Consider the following 14636-nt stretch of genomic DNA (forward strand, 5'->3'; position numbering starts at 1 on the left):
ACTACCCAAGGAATTGCCGATGTGGTTAGGCAACTAGCTGAAGTAGTGCAGAACTTAGCACATAATAGGAATAACCAGGGAGTTGATCCAGCTGGTGAGATGTTTAAGAAGGTGGCCCAAAGTAAGCCTCCTTTGTATCAAGGGGAGATAGACCCAACTGTACTTGAGAACTGGCTAAGGGAGTTCGATAAGCTTATCGTAGCAGTCAATTGCCCAGAGAACCTTAGGGTTAATAGTGCTGTTTACTACCTTAGGGGAGAAGCTGATTTATGGTGGCAGAAATGTGAAAATGCTCTGAGAGCTACACCTGGATTTGGATGGGAATCATTCAAGGTAGCCTTAAGGAACAAGTTTTACCCACCATACCTCAAGAAGCAGAAAGCTCAAGAATTCATCGAGTTGAAAATGGATGGTATGTCTATGACAGAGTACTATTATAAGTTTATAGAGCTGTCTAGATTTGCACCGGAAGTGGTGGCAACGGAGGAGCTTAGAGCCCAAAGATTTGAGAGTGGATTGACTATGGATTTGCAATTGATGCTTTCTGGAGAGACCTTTGCATCTCTTGACACCCTGTATGGAAAAGATGCCCATGTGTATGGCCTGCAGCAAAGAAAGAATGGGATTGGTGAAAAGAGGAAGGATGTTGGCAACCAAAACCAAGGTGGTGGCCAGCAGAATCAGGGGAACTTTAAGAAAAACAAGGGAGACAACCATTTCCAATTCAAGGGAAACCAGGGTGGAAACAAGAACAATTTCCACAATAGCAATGGAGATAAGAATCAGTCTGCAGGGAATGGAATGAGAGTCTATGAGTGTAGACGTTGCCATACTAATCACTCAGGTCGAGATTGTAATGGAAACCAAGTTGTCTGTAGGTTTTGTGAGAAGCTAGGCCATAGAGAATTTGAGTGTTGGGCCAATAATGGGAAACCCAACCAAGTCAACCAAGGCAACCTCCAGAACAACAACCGGAATAACCAAAACCGGAATGGAGGGAACAATGGTGGAAACCAAAGGGGTAACCAGAATGGTAACAATGGCAATAATGGCCAGGGTAATGGAAAGCCCGGAGGGAACTATCAGCAGAATGGGAACCGAAATGCCAATGGAAATGCCAATGGAGGTGGCTATAACAAGGGAGTTGCCCAAGGAAAGCTGAATGTGATCACTAGGCAAGAAGCCAAAAACTCGTATGACGTCATAGCTGGTACTTTTTCTATTAACTCCATTTTAGTTAAAGTACTATTTGATTCTAGTGCGACTTATTCATTTATATCAAAGGGTATCTTAGAGAAGTTAGGATTAGAAGAACCTAAAGAGATCGAAGTACCCATAGTGATACCAACTGGTGAGATTGTGAAATGCACTAAGATCCATAGGAATGTACCTTTGACCATAGCCAAGACCATATTCTTGTCTAGCCTAATTGAGTTTGAGTTAGGAGATTTAGATGTGATTTTGGGAATGGACTGGTTGGCCATGTTCAAAGCTAAGATTGACTGTGATAAGCAGAAGATTCATTTGAAGTCTAGTCTAGGAAAGGTTGTATCATATCGACGTTTTGGGAAGCCTAGGAGTGTAGGAATCGTCACCGCAATGGAACTCGTGAAGTTAATACAAAAAGGGAACCCTGTTTTCTTATGCAATTTAAGAGACCTAGACCATGTGATGAAAGAGCAACCAGGGGATATTGCAGTGGTGAGTGAATTCCTGGACGTGTTTCCAGAAGAAATCCCGGAAATGCCGCCCAATCGACCAATTGATTTTACCATAGACCTAACACCCGGAACTACACCTATCTCGAAAGCCCCATACCGGATGGCTCCAGCAGAAATGAGTGAGTTAAAAGGACAACTTGAGGAATCACTAGGGAAAGGTTACATCAGACCAAGTGCATCGCCTTGGGGACCAGCCTTGTTTGTGAAGAAGAAGGACGGTAGTATGAGACTCTGTATAGACTACATGGAGCTCAATAAGGTCACAATCAAGAATAAGTATCCTTTGCCTAGGATAGATGATCTATTTGACCAGTTGAAAGGAGAGGGAATGTTTTCAAAGATTGACTTGAGGTCAGGCTATCATCAGTTGAGAATCGCAGAGCACGATATACCAAAGACTGCATTTAGGACTAGATACGGTCATTATGAGTTCACAGTTATGCCTTTTGGGTTAACAATTGCACCTGCAATCTTTATGGACTTAATGAACCGAGTATTCCATGCATTCTTGGACAAGTTTGTAGTAGTTTTCATAGATGATATTCTGGTCTTTTCTAAGAATGAGGAGGATCATGCGGAACACTTAAGGTAAGTGTTGAGTACCCTGAGAGACAACCAGTTGTATGCCAAATTCTTGAAGTGTGAATTCTGGCTGGAAAGAGTTGCGTTCTTAGGACATTTTGTATCCAAGGAAGGAGTTGCAGTGGATCCTGCAAAAATAAAAGCCGTTAGTGAGTGGCCTACACCTAAGAGTGTAACCGATATTCGGAGTTTTCTTGGTTTAGCGGGTTATTATAGACGCTTTGTGCAAGAGTTTTCTAGAATCGCCAAACCAATGACAACCTTGATGAAGAAAGAAGCGAAGTTTGAATGGAATGACCAGTGTGAGGAAGCGTTCCAAGCCTTAAAGACGCGATTGCCAACCGCGCCGGTGTTAACTTTGCCAGATGAGAGCGGTACTTATGATGTATATAGTGATGCCTCTAAGAATGGTTTAGGGTGTGTATTGATGCAGAACGGGAAAGTAATTGCGTATGCATCGAGGCAGTTGAAGACATATGAGTCCAATTACCCTACCCATGATTTAGAGTTTGCCGCCATAGTGTTTGCACTAAAGATATGGAGACACTATCTGTATGGTGTGAAATGTAGGATATTCACGGATCATAAGAGTTTGAAGTACATTTTCACACAGAAGGACTTAAATATGCGCCAACGAAGGTGGTTGGAGTTAATCAAGGACTATGATCTGGATATTCAATACCATGAGGGAAAAGCTAATGTAGTTGCAGATGCCTTGAGTAGGAAATCAAGTCATGGTGTGAATACATTAGTAGTTGCTAACGAGCTGTGTAAGGACATGCAGCGATTGAATCTAGAAATAGTGAGTGGAGAATGCCTTGAGGGTATGATGAATGCCTTAACCATCCAGTCGTCGGTATTTGATGAAATCAGAGAGAACCAGGCTGGTGATGTTAAGTTAGAGCGGATCAAGGAAATTATTTCGCAAGGAAAGGAGATTGATTTTAAGATCCACGGGGATGGAAGTTTGAGGTATAAAGGACGATGGTGCGTACCTCAAAAGTGTGGCGACCTGAAGGAGAAGTTAATGAGAGAAGGTCACAATACACCATATTCTGTTCACCCGGGAGGTGACAAGCTGTATAAGGATCTGAAGAAGGTCTATTGGTGGCCAAGGATGAAAATCGAAGTGGCTGAATTCGTGGCAAGGTGTTTGACTTGTCAGAAGGTTAAGATTGAGCATAGGAGACCTCAGGGAAAGGTCCAACCTTTAGAGATTCCGAGTTGGAAGTGGGACTTTATCTCAATGGATTTTGTCACTTGTTTACCCAAGTCGAAATGTGGAAATGACACCATTTGGGTGGCGGTGGATAGGTTGACTAAGTCGGCAGTGTTCATACCAATGAAAGAAACCTGGAAAATGGAACAACTTGCCAAACCTTACATCAAATATGTAGTGAGATTACATGGAGTTCCTAAGGATATCGTATCAGATAGAGATTCTAGGTTCCTTTCGAATTTCTGGAAGAGTGTGCAGAAGAACTTTGGTACGACATTGAAAATGAGTACAGCGTTCCACCCAGCCACAGATGGACAAACCGAAAGAACTATTCAAACCTTAGAGGATATGCTAAGAGCTTGTGTGATTGACTTTCAAGGTGGATGGGAAGATAGCCTGGATTTAATTGAGTTCTCATACAACAATAGCTATCATGCCAGTATTGGAATGGCACCATTCGAAGCCCTGTATGGACGAAAATGCAGAAGTCCACTATGTTGGATTGACATTAGTGAAACCGTCGTATTAGGTCCCCAACTGATAGAGGACACTATGAATCAGGTTAGGACTATTCAATCCAAAATCCAAGCCGCGCAAGATCGCCAAAAGAGCTACGTAGATTTAAAGCGTAGGGACGAAGAGTTCTAAATAGGTGACAAATTATTGCATAAGGTTTCACCAATGAAAGGTGTGATGAGATTTGGGAAGAAAGGAAAACTTAGCCCAAAGTATATAGGCCCATATGAGATCCTAGAACGGATAGGGAAGGTAGCGTATAGACTAGCCTTGCCCGTGGATTTGCATAGAGTGCATAACGTGTTTCATGTATCCCAGTTGAGGAAGTATGTCCCGGATAAGTCTCATGTACTGCAACCGGAGACCATAGAGTTAGACCAAAGTTTGACATTTGAGGAAAGACCTGTCAAAATACTTGATAGCAAAGTGCGTAGTACATGAACTAAGGATGTTAAGATCGTTAAAGTGTTGTGGTCTAACCAAGAGTCTGAGGAAGCTACCTGGGAAGCGGAGGAGGAAATGAGAAAGAAATATCCCGAGCTTTTTCCCGAGGTTAGTTGAGTTACGGGGCCGTAACTCGTTTTCTTTAAGGGGTATAGAGTGCGGTAGAATTTCGCGCTTTTTACCTTATTTACCCAATTTATCCTTTAAGATATGCTTGAATCGTTGTTTCCAGTGGAGTTTCACTGTTTATTGTCATGTTGAATTACTTAAAGAGTACAGCAACTAAAACTTTTTGCAAAGAAAACGCACTAAAGTCTCACAATAGTCTCAAGTCTAGTTTTAAAGTTGTGATTTCCGTGCCCAAGTTTCGGGACTAAACTTCTTTTAAGGAGGGTAGACTGTAATACCTCGTATTCTTCTATAATTATAAATATATTTTATTATACTTATAAAGCATTTCGTCGTATTTATAAAGTATTTTTATAAATTAATTTCATTTAATGAGAATTAAATGCTTTTTATTTTTAATTCATTTAAATATTAATTATTACAAAAACCGGATTTTATTAAATAGATTCAACGAATTTATTTAATTGGGATTTGTTGGGTCGTATTTCTAAAACGGATTTAATTTAATTAAAGCCCAGTTGATTTTTCCATGATCAAACCCAACAAAGCTTGCAAGGAAGTTTAATGAATTGAGCCCGGAAATAAGCCCAACTCAAATTACCATAACCTAGCCCACATGGGAGAGAAAAACTATAAATAGACCCTCTCATTAAACCCTCACAAAATTTTCAGCACTCCCTCTCTCTCCTCTTTTTCTCTCTCCTTGCGGCACCCTCTCCTCTCCCCTCTCGTCCGACTTTTCTTGCAGCCCAAGGCACGAGTGTGCCGTGTGTGTGGTGCCCAGCCCCGTGCGCGCAAGCCCCTCGTGTTAGGTTATGATACATATGAACAACATAAATCTTGCGGAAAAACCTTAATGTCAGGAATAATATTAATTGCACATAATCATATAATTAGTCTAGGATGCATACACTTTGTAGCGTGCCCTCCCTAGCTGCGCCCGAACCGAACAAGAACAAGTCTTTAGGACTCCAAGTGTCGTCCCTCCGTAGAAAGTCCACAGCATCCGGATCCGCCTTAAGATTGACCAACTAGAATCGCCCTTAAGGTACTACTTATTTTCGGCTAAATAGGGCAAAAGTGTTATGGCTGATTTTTCTGCTTAAAAATCCTAGCTTTGAATACTTGAAACACTTGTGTATAAACTTGTGAACCTAGGCACATATTTATAGAGTCATGGAAAAGGATTTAGAATCCTATTAGAATACCAATTAGTTTAATTAGAATCCCTTTAGAACTCTATTAAATAAATTCTATCTACTAGGATTAGGATTTAATCATAGAACGAATTCCAATAGCTTTAGGATTCGTATCGCACACACCCGCACACGAGCACGAGCACCGCACAGCCCGCGCAAGCCTCGCGGCCCATGCGAGCTGCACAGCTCGCAGCCCATGATGCGCGCGCGCCATGCCTTGCTGGGCCTGGCCTTTTGCTGGGCCTGGCAAGGCTTTGGCAGCGTGTGTGTTGGGCGCTTGGCTTACTGGGCGCGGGCCTGGCTTCGTGCTGGGCCTTCGTCTAGCAAGTCTCGTCCGATGCTAATTCGTATGACGCGCTTCCGATTAAATTCCCGATTCCGGAATTCATTTCCGATACGAACAATATTTAACATTTTCGATTCCGGAATTAATTTCCGTTTTGAACAAATATTTAATATTTCCGTTTCCGGAATTATTTTCCGATTGCGATAATATTTCCGATTCTGGCAATATTTTCGTTTCCGGCAATATTTCCGATTCCGGCAATATTTCCGATTCCCGCAATATTTCCGATTCCCGCAATATTTCCATTTCCGATAATATTTTCCGATACGTACCATGTTTCCGTTTCCGGCAACATCTACGACTTGGATAATATTTATATTTCCGATACGATCCATATTTCCGTTTCCGGCAATATCATCGTTTCCAGAGTATTCATTTACTTGCCTTTAACGATCTCAGCTCCCACTGAAACCAAGATCCGTCGATTCTGAATATCCATAGATGGAGTATTTAATGCCATTAAATACTTGATCCGTTTACGTACTATTTGTGTGACCCTACGGGTTCAGTCAAGAGTAAGCTGTGGATTAATATCATTCATTCCACTTGAACTGAAGCGGCCTCTAGCTAGGCATTCAGCTCACTTGATCTCACTGAATTATTAACTTGTTAATTAATACTGAACCGCATTTATTAGACTTAACATTAAATGCATACTTGGACCAAGGGCATTATTTCCTTCACCTCGCTGCCCTCTCTCTTCGTGCCTCGCCCCGCAGCGCAGCACCATCGTTGTTGCTGTGTGTCGCGTGCCCTCGCCCCTCCCCGCAGCCCCGCAGCGCTGAGCCTCATGCTCGCTGCTGCTCGTGTGTCGAGTGTCCCGCGCCAGCGCCCTGTCCATCTCGCCCTTGTTGCGCGCTGCCGCGCTGCTTGCGTGCTGCGGTGCGTGTGTTGTTGTTGTTGTTGCTGCGTTGTTTGTTCGACGCACACACACACAACACAATTCATTGTTGTGTGTGTGTGTGTTGTTGATTGGGATAATCAGATTTTGTTTTCAAAAATATTAATTTTCAGTTTTAAATTGATTTATTTATTGTGATTAGTTTAAATATTTGGGTTGTTTAAATTAATTAAAACGGTTATGAACACCGTATTGGGTTAGTATTGTGTTTTAATTAAAGAGATTGGTTTTGATGATTGAGTTTATAATTTTCAGATTTAATAAGGTTATAAAGTGTTGATTTTTGGAGTCAAAACATGTTTTGGGGTTAAACTATTGTTAGGGTTTTTGTTTCAAATTGATTAAACGATTGATTCACATAATTTAATGACAATTTAAATTATGGGAATCAAATTAAATTTTCAAATTGTTTATAAGCTTTAAAAAGTTGGTTTTTAAGGGTTTTAAAGCTAAAAAGTCAATGTTTTTATGTTAGGACTTGAGTTGACTATTTGAGACTATTAAATTAATGATTAATGATTGATTTCTAATTAAACTGAGAGTTTTAGAACCTTAAATAGTTGCTGAAAATTTAGTAAACATGGATAATAATTTAGTTCTCTTGTTTTGTTTATAGGAGTTGATTTCTAGTGAGTCGTGATTCGCACATTGGCCCCCGTACTTATGTATTCCAGGTACGTACAAGACTAAGGTGACCACCCATCCCTTGAGGACTTTGTGAAGTGTATTGAATGCGAATCATGTGAACTTATATGTTGGAAATTCATGTTTCATGTTTGGGAATGAATATGCTATTGTGAATTCATGTTTGATATTGAGAACGAGCATGTTATTGTTATTGTTGAATCTATGTGAACGAGCATGTTATGAATTGAATTATGCTTTATAGATTCTATTGAACTATCATGTATGGACTTTTATAATCGTTGAATTATGTCAAGCATGTTTTTCAAGTTGGTTTGCATGTATGAGTAGTGCGCATGCAAGTGTTATTATTATTATGCTATAGTACATGATGTCTAGCATAATTATTGACACTACTACAAAATAGGGTTATAGCAACGGCCTAAATGTGTTGGCAAAGATCCATTAAATGTTGCCATAGACCTATAGCAACAGTTTATATGGCGTTGCCAATAGGTGGCGATGCTATAACTCTATGGCAACAGTTATTACTCCTTAGGCAACCACATTATAAAACTGCTGCCATAGTTATCATTAGCAACGCTTTTCTTATGCAACGACCTTTAACTTTTGCCAACAGTTTTATTATATCTAAGGCGACAGTTATTAAGTTTTAGTAACAATTATTTAAGATTTTAAGCAACAGTTTTAGTGTCTAGGCTAACACTTTTATTATCTAAAGCAGCTCTGTCAACAGCCTATGACAACATTTATTGTTCTAATATTGTAACAATTTTGTAGTCTATTGCAACATTTCTTAATACCGCTATTGTGACACTTTTACATGAGTCTATAGCAACGTTTCTTGATACAACTATTGCGATACTTTTCCATGACCCTATAGCAACATTTCTTGCCACGCCATTGCGACATTTTTATGTGAATCTATAACAACGTTTCTTCATACAACTATTGCAGCACTTTAATGTAAGCTTATAGCAACAGTTTCATACGTTTTTATTTAATAGCTCATTAAAATGAAAATTTTATACCAAATATCTAACTACTGCAAATAGAAAACATTTATTTCGAATTAAGTTTTACTTATTATTAAAATAAAATATCCATAAAAACCATTCTAATAACGAAAACCATTGTTATAATATGAAAACTACGGAGTATTAGTTTAAGCAATCTAAAATCTATGTAGTATTTAATTTATTTGTCCAAATCAGTCCAAAAGAACTTCAATCTATTCCCTTCATGCCATCCTTTTATCTACCACCCTGTAAACACAAAAATAATAGTCAATATAATAAGAAAATTAATGCATGTAATTAAAATGAAATAATATGATCAATTCTGCAAAACAGCTGAAAACCACACAACACAGTTGCACTGAAAGAAACAAAAACGAGCAAAGCAGATCAAAAAGGAACTTAAAAAGCAACCGATCAAAAAAGAACTGAACGGCAAAGAAGATCAAAACTGAACTGAACAAAGAAGATCAAAACAAAACTGAACAACAAAGCAAATCCGAACAGAACTGAACAGCAACGCAGATCAGAAATGAACAACAAGTCTCTAAAGGCTAAACACAACCAATCTAATACTTCTAACTAATGACAAATATATGAAGTGCTGATTTTCCTCATACAACCTGAGATTTAAACACTTGAATTTTGGACGAAAATGACAAACTGGTATATGACAAATGCATAATGAACCGTCGAAATTAGCAATGTGTCTACATCAGCTTATTCTAGTATTTAGTTACAGTGTCAATTAATCTTTTAGAAATAACTTTGAATCTTCAATCTGCTTGTATCTTCATTACTAACAATGAAGCTCTACCTATTATTGCCTCTCTATTGATAAAACCAAAACCAGATCATAGATCTTTGTATCAAACGCACTAATTTGGTGTTTTAACTAAAATAATCTACTTAGAAATCTCTACTATAAACAGAACTCTTGGTCACACTAGAATTTGCCTATGTCTGCATCAGCTATCAGATCATGTCAGTCTGTCATAGATCTTTGTATCAAACGCACTAATTTGGTGTTTTAACTAAAATAATCTACTTAGAAATCTCTACTATAAACAGGACTCTTGGTCACACTAGAATTTGCCTATGTCTGCATCATCTATCAGATCATGTTAGTCTGTCTGATACAAAACTCCACTAAAAGCCATTGTTTTAATAGCTTAACTAACTCCATCAATTAAGAGTATCCATGAGAGTCCCAATTGCCAACTCAGAGCCCCAATCTCTACTATCCATTTTCATTTTAAGTGGCGAAGCTTTAACTTAATAAGAAAACAAGAGGAAAAAACCTCGCGACAAATGCATTTGGTAAACAATGTAAACAAAAACCTCCAAGTATAACAACTTTGTTAACCAGAAGCTGGAGATGATTTTTCTTTCCTTTTGGAAACATTGAGAATTGTTAGGAGGATATCAGGACAGTCTAGAGGGAGGGAACTGTATACAAGTCATTGTAGCAACCTGCAGTTTGACAAGTATACAAAAGATAGCACCAACATCGACATTTCTCCGTAACCCAAAACTTTGTTAAATAAGTTGTAAACTTAACCCTATGACAGCTGAGAGATTGTTTTCCAATTGATATTTAATCAAAAAATTCAATAATCACGCATGCTACATCAAAATAAGAGAGGATCACATACTATTATTATCATTATTAATGTGGTAAAGACTGGATAAATGGCTGGATAATAAGTTTATGCAGTAAGGTAAATTTCAAAGCTATGGTTAAAATGCTGACAACTAATACAGTATACAGATGTTGCTCTTAAACTCAACCAGAAATAAGAGGAAAAAGAAAAACAGACGACTAGACTACTAATCAAGATAAAACAAAGTTTCGAATATTACATTAAATTATGCGTGTACGCCATACAGTAAATTAAACCAAGTTAGTCAAAACCAGATCATATAAATACCAGATCAAATTACCTGTTGTTCTGACAGTGTAAAATTTACTAAAGATGTTGTCTGGTTATTTTCACCTAGCATACAAATTCAACGGGAAACTTGTTTTAAGCTCATTATTAACATCAAATTAATGATTTCCTCTTATATACTTTAGTGACGCATTCAAATTATAAGATACTATATTTACCTTATTTTTAGATTTTGTAGATATTGTTTTATAACACTCATACTCTCACACTACATTTATTTGTGCCTCAATCATATGAAGAATACATGACACTCCTTCACCTAAGGTAGAGCATCCTATTTATACTTAGGACTATGCCTGTTATTATGCTGCTAGGAAAGACGGTGCACATACTTAAAATTAGTTTTACATGCCTTTAGGTTTTACTTTTCTAAACATATATCATTAGCATCAAATGGCCATCTTCAAAAGTCAAAGATTATGGGCTCGTGTAATTATCCATACAGATCTATTGAATATGGCAGAAAAGTAGTTCTATAATTATTCTATACAATAATTAATACTCTCTCCACAATTTTAACCAAAAGAATAATTTCATAGTAGTGGGATTTCATAGCAAGATTCAAACAAATGATATTGATAAAAGTGTAAGTAACTACTATACACATGGTCTGGAGGAGCTTACCAAACCAAGTTCTAGATAGAGCCCAACAAATGCTTCCATTGCAGCAACTACAACAGCAATATTTTGAAAATCAGAACTGCGAAATAGAACTGATTCATCCATATGAGTAACAAAATCGTATTATGTCATATAAATCCTAGGAACCGAAAAATGAACTGATAAAGATCAACTACTTCACTTGAACATATGATGTTGCGTCCTCTGGAGCTTTATCTGCTCTAAGACGAACCAAACGTGGAAACTGGAGTGAAATTCCCTAACAACAGACAACAAGGATGGGTATCAACACAAGAGGGGGTAGAAGAAATCAGTACTGGAGTATATAGTTAAACTGGAGCTGGATATATGGACTGAAAGGGACAAATAAAACAAAGTGGAGGTGATGTTAAGCATTTTACGTTCTTGACCAAAAAGATAAAAAGCAAGTACACACCTTGTTAGAATCAACTTCACGAACTGTAGCACGGTGAGCAGGACTAATAGTTATATTAGCTGCTTTGACCTCCCAAACCTGCAAACAACAAACTATGCTCGTTAACAGCTAAAGGAGAGAATCTGGTAGTCTGGTTGGATCAAGAATTGGGAGGTTATCACAGACTATAAGGTCTTATGTAGAGGAAACTAATGGCCTCCGAGATTTCTCTGTATCTCCAACTCAGAGTCCCAATCGCCAATTCAGAATCATCAACCTCCAATTCCCTAATTAACCTAATTCCCTTATAGAACCCTAATTTAGAACCCTAATCAATATCAATCGGTTTAATATAATCGTTCACACAATTCTACCAAAATTTAGAACTAAATTCATCCAAAACAACCAATTGATCGATCCCCAAAATTGATTGATATTGTGAAATCAACAAATAATTCTGTAATTAAATCGTACACGCATCAAAAAAAACCTGAGAGCAAAATCATACGAATTTCCCTAACTAAGAAACCCTAATTAGCCATAAAACCACACAAAAAATTCCAATTTTAATCGATAATAATTTAAACAGCCCAGGTTCTTAAATTTATGAGGAAATTCGAAAAGAAACATACAAATAACCTTGTTCTTCTCGCCAATTCAGAAACACGATTCTCCAATGTCTCTCATCTCCAATTCAAAGACCCATTCACCAATTTCTCTTATCTCCAAGACCCAATCAACAATTCAGAAACGCAAATCTCCAAAGAATGATGATGAAAAGGATGAAGGAGAACGGCGAAGAGGAAGAAATCGAACTAAAAGAGGTAGAACTGTAGAAAGTGTTTAAGGAATTAAGGGTTTGGGGAGCAAAACAAAACAGTGAAAACGTGAGAGGGAGGGAAACCCAAAAAAAAAAAGTGGTCTATTGAAAATCTTAATACTTTAATAATTAATTAATTTATTTTACTTTTAACATACTTCTTATTTCACCAAAACCGTTGCCATCACTTATCAATAAAATACAAAACATAAAAACTACTGCAATAGAATAATTAAAATATACAACCGTCGCCATAATTTTTCTAAGGCAACACTTTTTCAAACTCAAAGTCTACTAAAATGTATAATTATTTAACTGTTGCAATAGCTATGTTATAGCAACACAAGTAAAATCGTTGCATAAAAGAGCGTTGCTATAAGCCTTTTTCCTAGCCAGACGAATATTGCCAGTGAGCAATATATATTCTACCAAAGGGGGTAGAATATGTTAGAGAGTCTATGTGAATTGAATTAAGGACAATTCGTGCTAAGGGCACACCCCGCTTGTTAATAGGCAATGTCGGGTTATCTCAAACAGTGTTTTTGAGAAGGAACAATGGGAGTAATTTCACTTGAGTCTATGTTTGATCACAATTCCTAAAGAAGTAAAATAATGAAGAATCATTGTTGAATTGTTTAATTGTTTAATTGTTTGTATGTTGTGTCTTGAGTAGAGTCTTGAGTCGCCTTGAACATAATATACTAATTAACGTAAAGTGTAACGCAAAGAGCTTCAAAACTCTTGGAACGTATATACCTTGAGTATGAACAATGGGGGGAGTCTTGCCGGAAAACTTGTACTCCTAGAATGATACAAGACGTTGTTTCATTCTTCATTTATGCCGTTGTGCATTGGAATTCCTGTCGGTATGGCCCGACTGTCGGTAGTAGCCCGACTTATTTTGGTGTATGGTTGGCTCCCATCACCCTCTCTTTCCTTTTGAGGATACTTTACTTTACCCGTTCGAAGCTACTTTTTATTAATCTGTGAGTCAAGAGTCGTGTCAAGTGTCGAGTCTTGTCTCCATGTTTAATTGTTTATTACATGTCTTTTGCATGTGGATTATTTAATTTGTCGAGTGAAGAATGTTAGGATAGAATGTTATTCTAGCTTGTTCGTACTCACCTTTTGCTGATTTCGTGCTTCGTGTCTTCTGGTCATGGCCTTTGCCTTAATGACCCTATGATGATCCATCAATTGCATTTGCGTTGTTGGGGAGTAGATTTTTAATAAAGCAGGTTTGTAGAGATAACTTGCGGGAGAAGTTATCGTGGGATTCGTGTTGAGAGTTTATTCCTCCGTACTTTATAAACTCTATATTTTTATTTAAAGTCATGACTACTTTTTTCAATTAATGGATTTCAAATGGTTTAATACTTTGAATTTGGGCCTCAGTGGTTCCAACTTGTTGTAATGACCATTAACTATTTATTTAATATGTTTTGAAAGTTAGTTAATTCCGCTGGGTAATTCTGGTAAATAGCCTTAGCCGTTATCACGGTGGCGGTAATATCTTGGTAATTCCTGTGTTTTAAGTTGGAAAATGTTTTATAAAAAGCAAGGAATTATTTGGGTGTTACAAAAGGTAAGTGTAACGAGTAATTCGGGATGGAGGGAGTAATAAAAAAGAGTGACACACAAGTGATATACAAATTGCGGGATAGAAGATTTCTACTCAAGTATGAGTAGTTAGGCCCTGTTAGTTTTTCTTAAATTTCATGATTTTTTCAGTTCAATTCAGTGCCAGATTTTTTGCTCCATACCTATGCATGTAGAGCTGGGTTCATATGAGCTTTTATCGACATCATGAAACAGTTAAAATTGAACACGATGATAAAAAAATTAATGAACATGAAAAAAAATATCATTCTTCATACTTCTCTTTTGAGAAATAATAAATTAGACTAATTAAGTAATATTAATTAATATATCAGAAATTCTAGTACGTCCGTACAAGTCTAATCACTACGTTACATTTTGGGTGAAAATTATCATTCGGAAAATAAATAAATAAAAAGTATGAACTTTGATAAAAAAAATTAAAAAAAAAAAAAATCTTCTTCTATCCTCTTTCTTCTATGTTTCTTTCTCTCTCCTCTACAACTTTTCT

General features: G+C 37.4%; 1 long non-coding RNA gene across 2 annotated transcripts; it reads right to left on the reverse strand.

Annotated features, from left to right (window-relative positions):
- Positions 1-8763: 8763 nt before the first annotated feature.
- On the reverse strand, positions 8764-12623 carry LOC110799882 (uncharacterized). Of its 2 annotated transcripts, none has more exons than XR_002536492.2 (5): positions 12346-12623; positions 11728-11805; positions 11473-11550; positions 11295-11341; positions 8764-8967 (listed from the first exon to the last, which is right to left on the reverse strand). It is a non-coding gene; the product is annotated as an uncharacterized lncRNA (long non-coding RNA). The 2 variants fall into 2 exon arrangements; XR_002536491.2 differs by having other exon boundaries at positions 12339-12623.
- Positions 12624-14636: the final 2013 nt, after the last annotated feature.

This window comes from Spinacia oleracea, chromosome 1 (genome assembly GCF_020520425.1).
Source record: "Spinacia oleracea cultivar Varoflay chromosome 1, BTI_SOV_V1, whole genome shotgun sequence".
Classification (NCBI taxonomy): domain Eukaryota; kingdom Viridiplantae; phylum Streptophyta; class Magnoliopsida; order Caryophyllales; family Amaranthaceae; genus Spinacia; species Spinacia oleracea.